The following is a 21,992-nucleotide window of genomic DNA, read 5'->3' as shown; positions in this document are numbered from 1 at the left end:
TACTGTTTTATCATTAGTCAGGCTGGTTAGTGACCAAATTTATAGCTGAAATCAAAAACTATCTGATGCTGCAGAACGTTTTCAAACTTCAACACTTTGCAGTTCCTGTTATGAAACTAAAACCCAATTGCGCGGCCCAAAGTGATCTGATTACTTTATGCAGACTCACCTCTTCATTTGTTATGTGTGACAGCTAATCACAGAATTAAAGTTACGCGTGAAACAGACTGCAACTTTGTTCTGATTTTTCCTCTGGAATCCTGCAAAGATTGGAAATGTGCCACCAGCGAATGACGAAATGGTTCATAAATTCATAGTAAAAGAGATGTTAAATCATCCATTATACACAGCCTTCGTCAAACCGGCGCTCTCTGTGTCTCAACTATTCTGTTTCAACAGCTTCCAACATTTCACTCAAACAAGTGGACAGCGCTAAAGACAATAATTTGAAGGAGGAGGAGGAGGAGCGCGAAAATGTGCTCTCCAGTTTTTTCTCTACCCTTCGCTCTCTCTGACCATAAATCTTCTGACACATGATTATGTCAGTCATACTTTTGTTTTTCCTCTGGTTGAGACATGCACAAGCACCTGAGTGCTGCACAGTAAATTGCACGGCACAAAGTTGTCTTTATGTGATTCCAGAGATACTGTATGGGCACAGAGCTCATTCATGCACTCTCTTAACCCATGCTGTTTGAGTCTGAGAGATGGAAGCCAGAGATAGTCAACAATATCCACTCCCCACAAGAGAGATCCACAACTGTTTGGCCCTCACAGGGTGTATCTGACTTCCCATGGTCTATCTGATTCTACAGGTAAACACAGTGGTCAAATAGCTTCAAGGTATTATCAGGGGCATTAAGGGAAGAACGCAGGCTGGATCAGCTCTCTGGGGTATTTTGAAGGAGCCATTTACTTGACTTGACGACTTGAATGAACATACCAGTCCACTTAACCTGCTTCTGAAAGCTCTTCAAATATGTAATCATGGAACAGTAATGCGTGTGAGAAAAGGAGTAATAAGAACTTTGAGTGAGTATCTTAGAAGCTCCCTTTGATGGTGCGTTGTGTATCTTCAAATGATCTGAGCACCCCATATGATACTTTTCCCTTCTTTTAGAGTGCTTTGGAACAGAGCTATGGAGGGCCCTCATACCTGGCCCCCACCACCCACCCCTCCCACCAACCCTCCTCCACTGAAGACGTCACCTGAGCTAAGCTTACAGTAATCCTCCAACGTCTCGGGCGTCCTGACATGGGATGTTTTGAACAAAAACACCAAACTCACTACAACCCTTTAAGACTCAGAGGCGCTTAGCATATAATCACAGATCTTCATCCAACACCATGACAGTCAGCTGGCCAGATTCTTAACCTGACGGCTTTTCATTGCCCCCTGCAAAGGAGAAGCTGACATCTTCTCTCCTTGATTTGATTGTTTGTTTGACAAGCTACTGGGCTCATTAGCCACTGCAACCTTTTTGTGTGCTCACTTCATCGAGACACATTTTCAAACACTGAAATGAAACTAGAAACACAGCCAACTATAATTTTTTTCCATCCTTATATTAGGCAATCACATCAATGCCGACGGCATTTAAATTTCTAATTTCTCAGTCTGTCAACAGAAAAGGTGTACAAACAAGTTGCTGGTAAGTAAACACTCACTACATGTACTTTTACTGATGGTGTCATAGCTTCCAAACTCCTGTCTCTTGGCTGTGCACTTGCAATGAATTCTCTCTTCTAGCATCATGTAACCTGTCCGGACACGCTCCTAAACGTATCATTGCAGAAAGCCATGAAACAATTTGAACTGATGCTGCCAGTTTAAATAACTAAACCGTGTGGTCAGAGCTATTATATCATTAATCTTCTCCCTTTCTCCACTCATGCTTTGACAAGATATGGAAACACCCTCACATTCAACCCAAAGAGGTAAAGAGATACCTGAAAGTACTTCTTTTGATATGTATCCCACAATGCTGGTGACAAAAGTGTTTTGAAGTCAGTGCCACGGTCCTTTTCAATTGCCTTATCTTCATTTTATTTCCTGCCGCTGGACAGAAATGAAATTATAGAAAAGTCTTTGAAGGTAAATTATCCTTCTGTAACGACACGCAGCAATTTGTGTTCGGTACAATTAAGAGTTTGTATGTGTGGGTCACAAAGGGGCCTTTGCATGTGGTTAACAGCACACACTGTTCATGACACTGATGTCATGAACTGTAATAACCACTTGTATGACGTTTTATGTCTGTGGCTCCCTGTAAATAATAGCCAGTGTTGGCTGTAAACAAGGTAAAGGCCTCTGTGGAGATGTCTGGCAGGTGGTATCTCAGGTCATTCTGTTCCTTCCTCTAAGCATATTTCATTTTTTCCATTCGGGGGCTGGGATCCCACAAATACATGCACGATCAAGATGAAGTGCCTAACTCGCTTTAAAAATGAAAAGAATTGAAACAGGAAGGTAATGTGCACCAAATGACCTCAGAGTCGTGGAGGTCATTTGGTGACAGTGGTAGATGATCCTGCAGTTCAGCGCGGGGTCAGAGGTTTCTCTGTAGGGCAGGGGAACACAGCTGGATGCTCGGCTTCAGTGATGGTAATGAGATAAAGAATAGGACAAAAGAGAAACGGGATAAAGAGAGTGATGAAGGGGGAGAGATTCTCACTTTCACTTGCCTTTAATGATTTTACAGAGGCTTTATTACCTACAGTATATTGATTTATGGTTATTGTAATGTTATAATGCTGTTGTTGTCTTTACAATAGTGGAAACAGGCAATAAAAGTGACATTTTCTTTTGGCTGGCCATTCATTAACAAGGGTCTCCTCTTGGTGCAGTAAACCCAGAAAGTCTGCCTAATGGGCAGTGACTCCTGACACCGTGCCAGACAGTGACAGAGACCCTGAAGGGCTTCTGGCAACAAGTCTTCAGATTTTTTTTTTCTCTCTCTTGCTGCCAAATAAATGACTGATATCCACTGATGGTAATGTTAGTAGGACACACAGGGGAGGGGGGGGGGGGAGGGCAGGCAGAATCAGAGCTGGAAAGAAGTGTATCTCCTGTAGTTGTACACAGAGGATAGTAAACATGATCCAACTGTGATCTGATGTCACCTGCGACTCCCGAAGAGAGAACAAAAGCAGCTGGAGCATTGTCAGCTGGCACAGATACCACAATGATCACCTCCATCATAAATCACTGCTTTTCAAAAAGATAGGTGTCTAGTGACAGGATGAGTGGGCCGAACAAAGCGGTATCTGCTGCGACAGAAACTCACAGGAAGTCTAAGTGGTTCTTCGTCCTCACGATGGTTTCTGCTGAGATGACACCTGCAAAACAGACTGGGAGAAGGAGGACGCATTCCAATAAGTGCTTTCTCAGAAAAACTGTCAGACAAGTTTTCCTCATCCGGAGGCAGTCTGATATTATCAGAGCCTGAAGAAGAAATGTACACAAAGGTGAGTATTGGGAGTGATTTTTTCTTCCTTATCATCGTGAAATTTGAAGATAAGGCTAACATGTCTATATCATACTGTTAATCAGTAATCAGTTAAAATTCAGCTGTGATATTTTAGATCCCCAAACACTTGCTGTCTGGTAATGGATTCATTTTAAACCTTACAATTGATACATAAATTGTTTAGTGTTCAAGTTGGATTTTTTGTGTGTTTTTAAATCCACTATTCAATAAAAATTATTCAGCACAAAAACCTAGCACGCTGAGACTGCATTTTATTACTCCATGACTGTGAGAAACCTGCAGTGAAAGTTATTCTATGATCCTTAAAAAAAAAAAAATCCTGAGAAGCATCCAGAGCAGGAATAATCTGACACCACCTGATACGGGAACTTCAGACCAAAACCAGTTGTTTCAACATGTATTTTGGAGTGTCATGCACGTGCATGCAAAGTGTTTATACCTTATTGTATTGTTCTGCCAGTTTATTAGCTTCTTGTATGACATTTTCGATGCAAGTATGTTGGCTCTCTGTGGTGAAAAGTAAATGCTATCAAAGGAAGGTAAAAGAAAATGTATCAAACGGAAAAATATCCCAGAAGCAAATATGATGGGCAAAGGTTTTGGCATTTATTTCTTAACATTGAACTAATTTCACTAAGAAACGACATTTGGTGGCAGAGAGAATGAATAGTCCTGGAACAAGCAGTGTTTAAAGTTGTGACCCGTGGATTAAAAAACACAATGGCAAGTTTAGCTCAAGCATGAGGAAGCCTGATGATGGATAGCGCGACATGTTCACACCACACATCAGACTGTAACAGGTGGACTGGTGCTGCAGACAGCAAGTCCTCACATTGAGACATCAAACAACTGTGCTGCAGCACAGAGAAGCTTGACAAGGTCACTGAGAGTCAGACAAGTGAACTGTGCAATATTAATGCCTTCAATATATCTGAGGAGTTATATAGCACTTTAAGAAAAGGTGTAGACAACCCGGGGGCTCGAACATGCTAAAACAGCTAAAACGCAATTATTTAGCAAGAAAGAGAAAAGTGTTTCCTGATGGATTTACACAGGGGCTTACAGGGACTACTAGATCACTACAGGAAGCTCAAGCCTCAGGCTATGTGATAGAGCATGAGTGATTTTTGGTGTGTTGTTGACATGATAGGGCCTCATCTATCTGTTTTATTCCCAGTCAACTGATGCAACCATTAATGATAATCACGAAAGTGAATAATGGTCAAGTGATACTAGAGAGAATCGCCCCCTACGGTCAGGGACCAGGATCATATAACAGGAGTTTCCTTTGCTGCTCATGAGAAATGGGACACTCATGAAGTGCGGCACTGTTCCTCTGAGATAGAACAAAAAAGGAAAAAGAGAGACAGAATGTGAGAAATACATCAGTGGTCTAATGCCAGGTTTACCTGGAAGAGAGACAGAGGCAAACATTACCTCAGAGCAGCCGCCTCCTCTGCTGCTGCAGACCTGCTGCGCACCCCAACAACAGCGTCAGTTCATCGAGTCTGTCCTGGGGGAAATTCCTTTTCTACTACTGTCCCTCTCTGAGCAGACTGTAGTTGTCAGTGTTCGGTCATATGATATATTTGTGTCTTTCAATAACGGAAAAATTCCACTATTGTGAACACATGCTTGAACCGCCCGGCTTTGAGCTCAAACTGAAGACGTGTGCAGGATTAAGATGGGGAGCAGACAAGGTGTAGCTTAAGTGAGGTCTAGAGAGACAAAACAACTAGATGGATTGTTAAAGCCAAATTAAACATCAAGGCAAACAATGACGCACCCAATTATGTCTCATATAAAAAATAAATATCAGGAGATGAAGGATGATAGCAGATCAGACATTCTATTTGTAGGGATGAACAAATTACACAGCTTTGTTGCTTGAGTCAAACAATTAATATTACGACAACTTCAGCCTGCTAGTTCCTCGGTTCATACACTGGAGTGTGTGCTTTTATAAATACTCAAAAGTATTTTCCTTTATGTACACAGTTTGTTATATTGTTCCATGTACAATGCACTGTATTACCGCACCTATGGCACAAAAAGCCTATAGAAAAAGCCATAGAAATACGAACTAAGGTGTCATTATCAATTTAGTCTATCAGTTTTGTTTATTTAACACGTTTAAGTATCCATGAAACAACAAATACTACAAATGAGCAGATTTTTTGTTCTTTATCTCCCCCCCCGCCAAAAAAAAAGTACCTGGGTAAGACCATGGGTGCTCCAGTAACTTTTGTTAAACTCAAACTGAGCTGTTCAAATATGCAAAAACCTGACTTACAATGCAGGGGTTTGCTGGAATTGGTTTTCTGATGTATGGCCTATAACCTTTAAAAAAAAACAAAAAAAAAAAGAAAATCCACTCTGCCGACTAAAAGCTATTTAAATTAGCAAGAACTTCATAGAAAAGTAGCGCAGCCAGACAACATACTTGTCTTTTAAGGGCAGTAAAGTACAAATCATGAGTTTCCACAAAACTGTTGTGAAATGGATTGAAACGAAGTGAAACCACTGTAACACCTGATCTGTTTAACCAGCCAATTTACTGTTGCTCACCGCTGTTAACTCTTTGATGTGCCACCAAAACTGTGCCAATGGCTGAAAGCGAAACAAGTCAAATTACCTTTTGTTAATAGTAACTGGTTAGCTCTACTGTACAATGTAAGAAAGACTCAGTCCCTCCTTTCACAAGCTGCCTCAAAGCCAGTCGGGCAGGTTTTCTGTAATTACATGAAAAATGGCTTTGGTCCCTCAGGGATATCGGCCCAATCTGAGAGACAGAAGTGTCTTTGCATGTGTGTATATTTTGTTACCTGGTTGATATGAATACTGGAAAAGCGGTTGTACTGCAGTCTGTGTACAAACCTAAATGCCACTGGCTCTGAGCATCCCGGTGTTTTGTTGTTTTTTTTTTCCCCCTTCTCTCTCTTTCCTAATTTGTGTAAAATTGTGCGAGATTCCTCTCTGAACCTTGGTGATCAATCAAAACATTTCGAAAACAACCCTTGGGCTGCACATTCAGGAAAAACCCTGCTGAACCCTCCCCTCCTGGGCGACTTTATCCTTAATCTACATTGCATCGGCAAATTCTGCATTTTCCTTTTGCCCAAGCGAGGTGCTACGTGAAATTCACAATCGCAGCTAACTGGGCTAAGCTACAGCCCAAACAGATGTCGTCTGTGGCCTGATTTTGGCGAGTGAGGGTGAGAGCAGAATCTGTCTAGAGCTCAGAAGCCTGCCAGATGCTTCTGTATCAACACCTCTTTTATCACCTGAAGAGAGTCATCCTGCCAACTATGACAGTAATTCCATTTGAGAGGGCCACACTGACAGAAGTATCCCATCATGGATGAGGGGGATTGACTGAGTGAGCACATTTACATTTTGCAACATGCGCTCTGGGATTTCTCCCGAGCAGTGTGTCTTGTCGGCCAGTGTTTGGCCTTCCTGAATTTATGCATTTAATGAAAAGAAGAGCAGCAAATTCCTTCAGCGTTCTGTGCCAACCCGCATAACTATATTTGCACAAAGACGGCAGGTTTCATATGGAGGAGAACGGCAATAACCCTAACCCTCCCACATTAGCACCCGGGGACACAATGATTTACAATCAAAACTCCAGATGCGGAGAAAAACATGCTGCTGGATGACTTTCTTGATTAGCTCAACAGTGTCCTAGAAAAACTCTTGTTGTTTTACACTTGTCAGATTACAGCAACAGTCATGATGTGTGTCTAATGCAATAATCAAATGATCATGGGGCAACACTCAAAAAGCATATAATAGGGGGAAGGTGCCAAACTGCAGCAGTGTGTTTTTGATAGCCCCGGGTGTTTGGGTAAGTTGCTTTGCTGTGTTTTGTGGGAAGGATAAATGCCCCTGCACACTATAGATAGATTTGGCAGCTGTTCATTACATTTACAACTGTAATTTAAAATGTAGTAAACACCTTTATTTATTTGTGATTGCTTGTGCAAATCTTGCTCATGAAATCAGAGTGTGTATTTGCGTTCAGGGCATATCTGCTGTCTTGTGCATGTTGTTGCTGGAAAATCAAATTTTTTTTTTCATATTCTTTTTTTGGGGTGATGATTTGGAATAAGCACCCAGGTCTGTTTCCGTAGACATACCGGGGATATTTTTAACAAGTAAAGAAGTAGTTGTAGTTGTTTTGGTGGCTAAATGAAAGTCCATATATACTTTTTATGGGAGTTGCAGGTTGAATCATTACTCATCTCAGAGGAATTTGAGTAATAATTACTACTACCTTCAGTTTCATCCAGGCCTAATAGAGTTGAGGTAAATCTCTCCGACCGCACTCTTTTCTGACTTCATGTTCAGTGATACTATTTTTGGACGTTTTTTGTTTGGTTTTGTTTTTTTTGTTTTTTCCCAATTGAGAATATATTTTGGGAACCCCAGAAACAAATCCCTGTTCACATTTTCTCTTGAGCACAACATGCCGCAACACAGTCCGCCAACTGTGTGACGATTGCACCACGAAGAGGAGAAATGTCTTTTGAAAAAACAAACACTTGAAGCCAGCTCATTACTTCGGTGACACCGCTTCTTCCGAGGCAAGCCTCAACTCTTCATCATTATACAACTTTGCCGATTGCTCACACGCAGAATATTTATTACTCTGAGTGGAAACCACTCGTAGCAGACAGTAGGCATTCCATAGTTGGTGGGTTGGGAGGACCGAGCAGTTTGCGAGAAAGGTCTTATGCTAACTGAGAAGATGTCAGGTATGAGGCCACACCTCCACTGCCTTCAATCACAGGCATGCTAACATGCTAGCATTTTGCTAGCATGCTGGGATCATCAGAGTACGGTGGCGGCTGACTGGAATGGATTCAAGTTTTGCAACTATTTGGTTTCAAGGTATGGGACTAATATCATTTTTACCTTTTTAGGCATTTTTCATATTGCAACTTCATGCGCGTGGAATCGTAAATCTGTTCCAAATCTGTTCCAAACACCTGCAGTTGCCAAGATATTTAACTACGAAAGAAAAATGCTAATCCTTCGGTGAGGTGAGAAAGGGAGGTTGGCATCACCCGTTTTTTTAAGTTTATTCTTTGGATATCGTGCATGCATCAGACTGTTTAGAAAATCAACCCCTTTGTTCAGCTATTTGGGCCAATGAGAGACAGACCAATATAGCTAGACCCCGACTCTCAATCTGTATCCAATCCCGATCTTGCTGTCATTCCCGTTTTTGCACATCTTAATATACTCAGCAACTTGTTATCTCTGTTTGCTTGCTCTGTTTACATAACTCATCTGATGTGGAAGGAATATGCCAGGGTGTGGAGTGGGGAACCCACTTGCCTCAGGACCCCGGGGCTTCTAATCTGCCCAAAGTACAGAAGAGAGAATCACAGCTTCAATGCCATTGTCTGTAGACCTCTGTGTTCCTTGTAAGGTCTTTGAAGTTTCAATTCGGGTCTTCAGGATAAATCGCAACAAATCCAGTTGTTTAAGACCACAAAGATCTACATTCTCATCATGCATCTTTGAAATCATTTTGAGTCATCAGCTCTTGTGGGAACAAGTCTGAAGATAACCCATTCAGGAAGCCCATATTAGAATCAATGAGCCAGAGTAGAACAAAAGCACAGAAAACACAGCCCTGCAGGTAAAACACTCAAGTAAAGAGGAAGCTTGAAACTGGTTGAAAAGACTGCTCTGCTAAAAGGGAGAAGACGGTGCCCTTAAATGGTGATGAAACAGGAAGAAAACGCATCCTGAACACAGCTCAGCCAGCAGGTAAGACGTGAAATTTGGGAAAATGAGAAACAGACTGTAGATACTTTCTCATAACCACCAATCACAACCTCCTGTGTCAGGTGTGACATATCTGACCGAGCTGTTGAGGGTGAAAGATATATTGCCCCACACACACAACAAGGTCACTTGATTTGAAAAGCCAAGCCTGACATAAGATAATAAACAAAATGTCTCTGGAGCTGAAACTTCAAAGGCTGGCAGAGGCTGACATACAGTAGATAGTCACAGTTTTGTATCCAGGTTTTGACTCCCAGAAACCTCTTGGGGCCACCCAGAACTGTGTATCATCAAACACATGTCATCTCGGTAGATAAGCACCAAGCCAAAGTAAATAAGACTACGTCACCGTGTTTTGCTGTTGTTGTTGGTTTTTTTTGGTCTTCTTTGTTTTCAGATGCAAAGCACTTCAAGGTTATGGGCTGTAACTCATAAAGCCTTGGTGCTGTATTTACTTGTTTGTTTGTTCCATCAGTACAAAGCGTTTTGAGTTGCTACAACAACAATAAATACGATTTAGTCATTCATTCAATCATTTGTTTATTCACATTACGTAGGCTGGTGGTTAAAGGGGGATTCAAGTCATCATTCCAACAGCAATACGGACGGCTGTCTGCCTCCCGTAGGAAACTGCGGTAACATTGGCAGGTGTTTAAAACTGCAGATACAGACGTATGATGTCCTAATTCAAATGCATAGGTATTAAAGGAATAGTTTCCCATTGAAGGGATGTTACTTAGCACAGAGATCACCCAGCTCCCTCAGCACATGTAAAAGTCACGTAGTTATAGCAATTATATCTACTCATTTCTTTGCATCTTGTCCAAATCCGAACAAACATGTCCAGTTTTAAATCAGCATTCTCATCATGCAGCTTCCAAATCGCTTGTGGGAACTATTCTGATGAGAAACCAGTTAGGGAATAGCGGCAGCACCTGCAGACTATGAGGCTTACAGCAACAGCTGTCTGTGTGTGCTGGATACACAATGATTTTACGTCGCTGGAAATCCTCATTGACATTGGCTTCAGGGATGTGCGTTTAGACATCCTAGAAATGTCCCTTCACACTGTGACGGTTGTAACAGTACAGTGACTCTTTTGAAAAATATTTTGCAACCTACATATTTCATAAAATCACTTAAATACATTGTTTCAGTAGCTGACAGTGAAGTTAATTGTATGGCAAAATGACTACTCCAGTGTAAACAGTGTTACGGCCGTCCCCTTATTTAATGTTCAAATTTTCATATTTTATCTATCCAATATCCAATTTTTTTTTATATAATGTGGAAACAAGTGAACATCAACTTTTGATGATTTGTAGAAATGCCACCATTTATATATGTTTTTTTCCTAACGATCCACATTCATACTTCTCATGTTCAGCAACAAATATAGAAAGTTGTCGAAATATTTCAGAATATTTTGTTTCCTTACATTACATTGGCATGTCTGTATCTGCAGGTGTAAACTTCCCTTGTTGAAGATGTGCCAGGTTTGAGTGGAAGTGCAGGTCTGAAACTGCTGGCTGTGCAGCTCGGCAGCTGGATGCTACTGGTTTCCCGTGGCCAATCCATGTGATTTGCATCGTCCTATTTTTAACATCCTTTGTAAACAGCACAAACTCACACAGCATGCTATAATATCTATGGTGGGGGCCAAAGAGTCTGTATCCCTGGCGCAAAATAAAGCTGGCCTCTGTCAACAAGCTTTCATGTAGCTGCACCCTCAGAAATGTTCTTTGCGGACAGACCAATGAAGAAGGTCTACGTGAATTATGACATTTCACAGCGTCTCTTATTTCAAGTTAAAGCATTTGAATAGGACCTTTCGCGAGAGAGGAAAAAATGTCTGTTTCTCTCAGCTTGTTCTTCATGTGTTGTTTGGTCAATTTAAATCCAAATGTGATCAGGTGTTGCGGCGGTAGGTTCTGAGTTAGATAGGCATCTGTATGCTCTGGCCTTTGTGCAGGGCTTGATTTCCACTGAATTGTTGGCTCAGAGCTGCCCTCTGTGTGCCTGCATGTGCTTGTGCATGAGTTTCTGTGCGTATGTGTGACTTCACGTTTTGCTGGCACGTCGGCCGCCCCATCTCACGAACAGGACAGCAGCGGTCATCACGTCCATTTGGTGACATCATCTTTTGTGTTTCTCTGCAATCCTCAGTGCAAACACGTCACAAATAAGACATAAAACAAAGCTTCATTTTCTACTGTAAGAGATGTTCTAATTTTGTATACCAAGCTGTCTCTCTCAACAATTTTACACCCCCCCCCCCCCCCCCCCCCGGAGCACCAGCAAATGGATCAAATCAACATTAAAAGGTAAATTTCCAGAGTGGTCACATGACTTCTACCATTTTATGGCCAAGGTTTTGATAAAGGAATGCCTCCTGTTCATCTCTGATCAACTAAGTGCATAAAAAAAGATGAGACTCCTCTTTTAAATCAGGCAGAAAGGAATGCACATGTACTCGCCTTGGGGCCTTTGCTTGCACCAAACATGTTTCTGGAGTGCAGAAAAGAAGACTAATAGCACCTAGTGGGGGCTCCCACCTGCATACAATCGTATCATAAACTGCCATTATGACTCACCTTCATGTTCCCTCATAATAATGAAATAATATTTTATGTTATCGTGTATAAACGATTAACAAGCTGCAAATAATAACATTGGAAAAGCGCTAATAAAAGGGCAGACTGAGCAAAGTGTGCCGTAATCAGACAGTTATCATTTGCTTTTAGACTATTTTATGTTAATTTACTTTGCAATTGCTGTAATGTTATTGCCATAAATTACCCCATCATTAGTTATTCTCTATGAAGATTTGATACTAATCTCACAAAATGCTGATTCTTTTTTCAAGAGCTGACTTTATAATCCTATAATGAATCTGTCCTTTAATTTTAAAGTCAAGTGAAATACTGTCATTCCCTTGCTGTGTGCGTGTGCGCACGCGTGTGTGTCTGTGGGAACACATGCATACAAGACGAGGCATGTGTGTCAGTATACTTTCACTAGCTTTTCGAACATGTCTGCCAGCTGCCGCGCTCCGGCTGCTTTTCTGTGAAAAACTCTGACCCACCAAGAAGATGCCAAATTACACTTAACAGAGCCCTGCTCTGCTGAACTCAGCCCGAATCAAAACATTCACAGTTCAATAGATGCTCTTGGAAGAGCTCTAACTGAGGTAGAGAGAGACACGCAACTCTCCCGGCTGTGTCATGGGCTTTAATGAGCCTTCACTCCCTAAGCTTCCCAGAGAGAGAAAAAAAGACATCAAATGAAAGACTACCTTCATGAAACAAAGACCGAGGTTTTCAAATTGACAATTCCCTCTCTCATTAAAGACTCTCAACCATGATCCATTTCCCAAGACATCTGATTCATCAGCAACTAAATTATGCCAAAACAACGGGGTGTGTCACAACATCACACACAAACAGTCAATTGAAAATACATGGCAATTCATGGCAATAATTGGAATATTGAAAATAACAGGGATACAATTTTGTGTCTTCTGTTTTCTTATGTTCTTAAAGTCAGATCAATAATATTCCCTCTAAATGAGCAAAAGCCCTGATGACAAAGGTTGAAAAGCTTCTTCAGCTTAGCCTTAACGTTAATAGTGGCACTGTGGGGACACCTAACATAGAATTAAAGGCAATTACAAAAAAATGTTTCCAACCCAAGAGGTGCCTGTGAGAGGGAAACTAGAGAGGCTGTATTCATTTCACACAGCCGCGGGTGCTGAGAGGATATGGTAGTCTTTTTCATATTGGCAGCTGTTTGATCAGACTAACAGCACTCTTTAGCCGTAGCATTGCTGCAGGTCTGATCTAAACACCTCATCAGATTCAAAGGAGACGCCGCGTCTCCAGTGCACTCCAGGCTCTTTCCATAAACACAGCTGAATTACTCCTTTGAGGGCCCTTTACTCTGGAATGGCCTCCATTTTTCCTTCACAAGACAAAAGATGTAGAATAATGTTGCCCACTGTGTTTTTCTCACTGCGATATCTTCCAGCAAGGGTGTGAAATTCGATTGTGAGGGCATCTGATGGTTTCTAGATGGATTACAACTGATAGCGTTCTCTGTGCATTGTGGGAAATAGCGGGGAATGTAGAAAGCAGCACAAGAGAAAGAACTCACCACAGACACTGACAGTGAAAGGAGGTGTAGCTTGCATGGCTCTGTGTTGTGTGTTGATCATGGTTATCAGAGCCGTAGTAGATGACTGATAACTGAGGTGTGTTGTTGTGTAAGTATGTGTGTCTGTGTGTGTATGTCAGTTTGTGTATATGTATATGCATGGTGTTCTGTGCGATCTGAATGATTGCACAACAAAGAGTCTGACTGGATTTAGTCAAAGCTCAAACGCTGATGCAGCTGCATACCGGGAGGTTTATGATGTGAAACACCAAAGGAAAGGAAACAATGATCACATTCATGAGATGTCATTTTCTTCCTTTATCTGAGGAATTCTGGAGTTTGTTCCTCCTCATTTTCATAATTTAATGTGTCCACCTCATCCATAGTGAGCCATTGTTAGAAGGCTTTGTTTCAAGACTTGACATCATTCTCTCAAATGAGGTCGAGGACACTATCCATCCATACATATTCACGTGTCATCATGTGTCTGCACTACTTTTGCGCAAGCCTTCCTATGTTTGAAAATGTCTTTTGCTTATTGTTACTTTATGGGGATATTTACTTAGAAAAATGTAATGTTCTATGTCTAACACTAAAAAAAAAACAGTAATAAATTGCTTTACTAACAGACCAATTTCTTTGTGTTTATCTTAAGTCTGTACAGCCTGATACTGTATCTGTTGGGGCTGAACGTCTTCTTCTGCCAAAAAAAAAAAAAAGAAAGAAAAAGGAACCAAAAGTTTTACCAATGCATTGTCAATGAAATACCTAATTAGTGACGGTAGGTTAATAATTTACTGTTGAAAAGAATTTCCCTAATTTGGACCACAACCTGCTTCCAAATTTTTGATAGGACAAGGGCAGCTTGGACAGACACGTGTTACAGAGCCGACCTCCCGTCCCTGCTCGGATTGGCTCCATCATCACCACGACACCAAGTTCGTACAGATAGCAAATGGATGGATGTGAACAGTGTTATGTTGAATGACATGGCGGTTTGGCATAACTGCAGGCTTTTTATTATTACGAATTTTCTAAAGTGCTTCTACAGATAATAATTTTAGGTAGTAACTTTGCTAGTTTTATTCTTTTGTTTGATTTATACATGAAGATGATAATATTGCAATATTCGCAAGGAGTGAAAAGTAACAAGGCGAATTAACTTTTCTGTAGAAAAATTATAGCACGCATAAATTATTAGTCTAAACAGAGTATAGCTATTTCATTGAGGTGGTTCGCTCAAGAAAATTGCACTTTTCAAGAAGTGTATGATGAGCTCAGTTTAAATTTAATTTGTAGAATGAATCTGGGAAGAACTGTGAACATTTGTAGTTTTGACACGTTTTTACAGTGTTGTTTAAGATGTTCACTTTAAAGCCGAAAAAAATATTTAAAATATAACACCTCCCTCACCCAGCATCGCGTTTACTAACCAGCAGTCAGTTTAAGGTTCGTTTTATAAATTGATTTACTATACCAAAGGCTGAAAAAAAAAAAAAAAGAAAAAAAATGTTGTTGCCTATTTCAGCTGTTAAAATAAGGAAAAATATGTAGAAGATATATCACACATCAATTATTAGTTATTAGGAAAACCTTTATTTAGCTATTTTTATTCTCATAAATCTAAATTTATTTCTCAGAAATTTTGTACCCTTAAATAGCAGTTATTGGTGCGCATTGACCTAAATATAGTTCCCATGTTTCCAATTATAAAGTCTGACAAAGGAAACAGCAGAAATCCACTAAAGGTTGTTCTGTGGCACTGGTCATCCCAGTAACATCCCCAGAAATCTGTACTGATACAACATCTCCCACTTGTAACTCCAAAACCACACCATTAGATAGATTGTCCTTAGCATCTGTGGTTGGGGTCCTATTAAAACCACAGGGTGTGCGCTACATGGCCAGTAAATCTGAAGTCATACACCCCTCTGACTGGTGCAGTGAAATATCCTAAAGTATAGACAGAAAAGGTCCATCAAAGCTGATCGAAGTAAAGTTATTTAGAAAAAAAAAAAAATTACAATTCCGTAGATGAGTGGAGCAAAGCCTTCGCTGTTAGTGTTACCTTCACCAGATGTGAAGACAGATGTGGAAAAAGCCAGTTTTCTCACTATGACCAACACACAATCAAGCTCTGAGTTACTTTCATCCACATACTTAACCAGATACAAGAAAAACCACAAAGGCAGCAGTTCTTTACCTCAGTTGGTATCTTGAAGGCCCTGCACTGCTGCCTTTTGTCCTGAAATGACGACACAGAAGCACGCAGACACACACATTCATAACCGTGTGCGCACAGTTCATTACAGAATCCATAAACTTTATTTTGCTGGTCCATGCATAAACTTTACCTACCTGCTGTTTCTCCAACTCATCCACAGGCCGTTCGCTGTCTGTCAGTCTTTGGTGCAGAGTGCTGAGCTTCTGCTGAGAAGCAAACACAAAACGTGCAATGTATGCATGATTGCAACACAAAGGCGTGGCACAGTGCTTCTGCAGCTCCTCCGCCAGGAGCTCAGCAGCGGTCAAGCTGCCCTCCAAAAGCTGCGTCACATAAGCTCAGGTAAATGTCTCCTGTTCTGATGTGAGTGTTTCAGTACAGTCTCCAAGGCTTCCACCAGGCTCTCAGTGGCTGTTACTCTGGACAGCAGATGCCTCAGCTCTTCGTTTTGCTCTCCCAACGTGTCTCTCAGCTCCCTCAGCTCTGCCCTGACACTGGAGCGAAACGTTTCCTCCTGCTCATTGCCCTCAGTCTCATTCACGGGCTTCTGTGTCACAGCTGCCTTCTCTCCGTTGTAAAGTCAGCATGACATCAGTGCCAGTGAGAACACCAAGAAAGTCTTCATCTCCATTTGAAAATTGACTGGCCCATCTCCACTGCAGCGGCAGTTTATGGCTGGCATCAAGGTCACAGTGATCCGCCAACTTTGTGGGAAAATGCACCTGTGGACGGTGGAGAGAGAGAGCAAGCATGAGGCCACAGATGGAGGGAAGAGCAGCTGTGACAGAAGAGTTTTAAACACGTTTCATTTTTCATGGAGCAGATTTGAAAGGAGAATAATGTGTATTTTTGCACAAATGCAAATGCATTCACTCAAATTACAAAGAAACAATATTACATAACATAAATTTTACTAGGTGAAGCTGTAGAATCTAATACCAAAAAAAAAAACTACTACAGTCAGACAATAACGTTTTGAACAGCAACAAGGTCTTCAAATAACTTAAGCTATATTTGTTGTGGTGTTGGACTGCATCATTTTACATTGGGAGGTGTTCTGAAAATTGGAGAAATAAATCTCAAAACTATAATGTACAGCTGCACTGCCAACCGCAGCCTCGGTATTCAACATGCACAAATTTAAGGACGAACCAACAGCAGTGTCCTTGTAAGGTGTGGGTACAACCCCAGTGGAAGGATGAACAGTATTCTTCCAAAAGATATCCCTTCTGACCCTCCACTCAAATTCCATGGCTTTCCTTTTATTTGTCAACCACGTGGAATTGAAATAAGTCCGTGACCTCCAAAATGTGGAATGCATGTCAGAAATGGCTGCACCTGATAAATTGATCCAGCCATTGATTTTCTCATTCTCACCATCGAGCATGCAGAAAAATGGCTGAAATTACAAGTGAGTAAGAATACAGTTTCCAATGTGGACCTTCAAAAGTCCATAAGAAACAAAGTTTGTCACCATCCTAAGACCATCCTTGACAAAATATGTGGGAGCAGGTCAGGAGGTCTTAATCTGGGTGAAGCAATGTTGGAATTTACTTAAAACCGCACGTGGACACATAACCATCAGTGTTACCGTCCATTCTGCATCAGAGCAGAAAACACACCTTACTCTCTTTTATACCTCTGCAGTGACATTGACTCAACACATTCAACTGGGTTGCTCTCTCTCTTTCCCCTGCCAGCCAAAAAAAAAAATGGCTAAATGTCAACTGAAGCTGTTTACAGTTGCTTGTTAACGGCAGCTTATTGGGAAGAGTTGGGGAAATTTCCCACTGCAGCAAGACCATTATGTGGGCGTGTCGCTCCTGAGTCATCAGTGATGACTCGCATCAGTGACAAGTTAGACAATTAGACAGATATAACAGCAAATCAACGTGTCCTTAAAAAAAAATATATTTCTTGAAGCGTATAAAGTGCAGTGAGTGATTTACGCTGATTGCTGCTTGTGCTCATGAATAAGAATACTGAGCAGCTGTCAGTCAGAATGAACCTGTTCACTGCCACATACAGCGAGACTCACACCAAATAAACACAAAGGCATCAATCCTAACAAAACACAGGCAGCACAACTGAGTGAATGTGTCGTCTTTGCTGCAACAGCAGATGTAGTGCGCGCTTTCATATCTATCTCACGAACATTTAACGCTATTTTCCCCCAATCCTGCCCTTTTCTATAAATGAAAGGCCTATTCATGAAAAGACTTTGCTGTAGGGATAAACACAAACAAATGTACATATCCCGCTGAAGACTTAAAGAAGGGCTTTTTGGAGAGAGAACACAGGGTTTTCTACCCTGGTGCCGGAGGGGGCAGAGATGAAGAGAGTAATAGTTAGACTGCGGTCACATTGGTATGCAGACAGTCATGAAAGCAGTGCAGTACCTGTTGCATCTTGCAAATTCATTTGCTGAATATTGTGAAATTTCATGGCTTAAATTGGGGAGGCCCTTTTTCAGGGCATTGGTGAAACAGATACATAAGCACTAATGATTTGGATCACAGCTGGTGTGCTGGTATACATTGATCCATTGATGCAGCCTCATCACCGACATGACATCTATCTATCTATCTATCCGTTTATTATCTCATCATCTCAGTTTAAATACCAAAGGTTTTGGGCCTTGTCGGTTGGCAGGAAAAATGTTTTTGTTTTGTTTTGTTTTTTTCCTAATATCTTTCAGCACTACAATGTTGGGCAAGTTATTTATTCATGTTTAATTTTAGAAGTGATTGCTGTGGAAGTGAATCACCTGATGTGTTACAGGAAGCACTGTCCCACTAATGTGCTGTTCTAAAAATAATTAAGGTGCGCCCACCAAGGTGGCAAGACAATGACTTTAACAGGAGGGAGAGGCCTGATGATTTTTTTTTCCCCCTTTTGCCCAATTTGATGATGCAACAAAGCAGGGCAAAGATATTGGTGTGTACATTCTTACCTGCGATTGGCTGTGTTGCGTCACAGCTGGAAGGTCCCGGGCTTCTCTGCGGGCGGTTTCCATGTTCTCCTTGATGAATGATTGTTTTCTGCTGATCTGTCCAGGATGAGCTCTCCACCAGTGTCCCCTGGAGTTGGCTCCGGCCTGCCTGTGACCCTGACACATAAGCAGCGTAGGCATAGGAAAAGAGTGATGGGCACATCGATTCGGTACTCACACGGTATTCATTTGAGCATCGATTACATTTATCATTCTAATTAATAAATGCAAAATTAAAGCATATGTGTTTCTTCCGAGTCTTATAGGCTAACTTACTCCAGGGTTTCGTGGTGAAACACCCTACTGCAGGATAAAGTTGGACTAGTCCACCCATGTCACGTGACCAGAAGAGAGCCATGACTCCAGTCAGCTATTACTGTTTGTAGCATGCTATGCTAGCATCAACTTAGCATGTGGTCTTGATGGCGAAGGCGAATGGAGAAAGTGGAGCATCAGCTGAGAGAAAAGGGACAGGCGCACTTTAAACCTGGGGGGGGGGAATAAATCACATAAAATATCATCAGTATCAGTATTAATTAAAGACGGCAGAAAGTAATATCGGTATTGTATCGAATTGTAGAAGTGTGATATCGCCCATCACTAATTTTATTTTCACACGTAGATATCTTGCTTGGAGAACAGCCCTTCATTTAACTGGTTGAGGTCTGTCAGTGTACAGGAATGGGTAGGCAGAAGGCAAAAACAGGTCAGGACTCTGAGAGGAACTGACAGAGGACTCTCTGCTGATCCGCCGGCTCCTCGTCTCACAGAGCAAGTTGAATTGGCACAAAGGGAGAGGAGGGCAGAGGCTAAACTCATCAGGGCAGACACAACTGGAAGCAGGTGCAATACATTGGGGCAGGGCAGGCAATTAAACAGGCAGGAAGGGGAGGGCAATAGGTGAGTATCAAAATAAAACAGGACACATTATACATGTTAAAATCACTTTTTAAATGTTTTTTTTTTTTATAATAATAATAATACACCCATGTGTGATGGGATCACACCAGAAGAATCTTGAAGATGCTAATGTTCAGATGAATACTCACAGTTCAGACCACACTGATCATCGATCTTTGATCTGACAGTCAGTACAGTAGATCCAGAAAGTAGAAAACATGTTTTGTGGTGTCAAAAGTCACACATGCCAAAGATGTCTAGCATTACATTCTGTCAGAAATAGCAGTTAACTTGGCGATCACCTGCCGCTCTTCTCCCATTGGCCAGAGAACCTGCTGCCAAGGTGTCGGCCTGTGATTAAGGCTCCAGTAAATCTCCCCACCCAAGGAGACCCGGAGAGGAGTTTGCCCTCCGGTCAATCTGCTCCTGCAGGGATGAGCTATGTCTTCCTCGATCCGCCCAGAGGGCTGAATCTCATATTCTACTCTACATCTCGTTCCTTCTCACAGATTAGGCTGGGGGTAACATGCCATAATTTTATGGCTGGGTTTAATATTAATGTTCATGCAAAGAGATCAAGTCCTCTCACAAGGGTTTAATACGCGGGATATGGTGCAATATCTGCTAAAATGTGATATTATGACAGCCAAGTTGAGCTATCAGGCACCTCAAAGTGACAGCAGCTTCACATACCTTCCTTCATTTTCCTCTCAGGCAAATTCCTCTGTCTTTTGTTTTGTTTCTCAACTCTACTTCTCTTTTTTTGTGCAAATTTAAATCTGCGTTTAGCCAAACGAAATATCTCACTTCTCGTCTCACGTTCAATTCCTTATATTCCTTAGCTCAAATTCCTAAATAAATGTGATCCACCCATGGAAATTGTATTTGCTGCAGGATTTTTTAATGTTTCAATAAACTCTCTTTTTCAAAGTCTATTGTTTCCCGACGTATCGCGTTTGATAGGTGTTCTTTCATCACACTGTATTGTCAGCACGTTTGCTTCTAACAGAAAGAAAGAAAGAAAGCAAAATCTATGACAGCAACACTTCCTGTGAGGCAGTTAACCGCTCAACAATTTCACCCATCCCGATGTAGTGCCCTGAGACTCAAATTTGACCCAGCCAATCGCACTGAGAAGTGTGTAGTAGGAGTCGATGATGCTACCTACTGCACGGAGTGGGCTCGACTGCAGTAGTTTGGCTTTAGCCTAATCTAATGATGCATACTTCCCCCTGTTTATGGCAGCCAAGGAGGAGGGAGCACTAGCCTGTGCTTGTCTGCTGCTGAGAATGCCCATTAATGCTCTTTTCCCCCTCAGGTGATGACCACCTGAGCTATCAAAGGCAAGCATGTTTGTAGCACCACCCTCCTCCACCTCCTCCCCATCCACCCTCACCCCACCTTCACTCCAACCTGCACCCAGACAAACGCTGATATTGTATAAAATCGATATTATCGTCATCATTAAAATATTTTTATCCTTTGCATTCATTTTCTCCGGGCCCAGGTCTTATCTGTTTGAGATTCAATCTCCCTATATAGTCACAGTAAGTGAGACTGTTTTTTAATTTCTTTCTTTTTTTTTTTTTTTTTTGGACAAGATTAAAACAAAAAAAATATTTATATATTTACACAATTCAACACCCAATCCTCTTCTCATAAACTGTCTCAGGACAACAAAAGACTAACCTAACCAACCTCTCAGACTCTTGCTTTCATTATTTTCACTATAGTGAAGAACATTTTCCACGCTCTGAAAAAAAAGATTCTCTTTTTTTCTTTTTTCTTTTTTTTTTTTTTTACAAATGTTCAGAGTAGGACTTCAGCGATATTGGTGTCCTGGTGCATTTTATCCAAAACTGAGCCCTTTCAGGTCAAAATTATCAATACTATCGTTAACAGATACTGATGTGCAGCTAAAAAGGAGCAAAATTAAAGCAGATTGCAAAGCTTGGGAAAAAAGCCTGAAGCGCATATTGATTTAAATAACACTAATAATAGGTCAAAACAATCACTAGCCTTGATCCAGCGGGAGCAATGTGGATTGAGTGCCTGGCTCCAGGGTATGCCATCATTCACTCCTGACTGAAGGGAGAGCATTCCCCATTCATTTTCCTAACCTAGATTTTCCCAGACCTTCCCTCCGATTCCCTGCAGCAAAAGACGAATGATGAATGAGTCCAATGTCTAAATTTTGCAAGAATAATTTAGTTTAAGAAGTGATTGAGGTGGCCAAATCAAGATAAAACAGTTGAGCAGCCTCAAATTTCATTTAAAAAAACAAACAACACAAAAAGATACAAGAAATCAAGTTGATTCCTTAAGAGATAATGTAATTTAGTTGAGGTTACTTACGGATAAAGTGAAAACAAGTCACCAAACACATTTGTAATAATACTGAGGTTATACAGGAGGCCCAGTGATCTTTGGT

Source organism: Echeneis naucrates, chromosome 7 (assembly GCF_900963305.1).
Source record: "Echeneis naucrates chromosome 7, fEcheNa1.1, whole genome shotgun sequence".
Lineage (NCBI taxonomy): Eukaryota > Metazoa > Chordata > Actinopteri > Carangiformes > Echeneidae > Echeneis > Echeneis naucrates.
Note: the sequence above shows the minus strand (reverse complement) of the source record.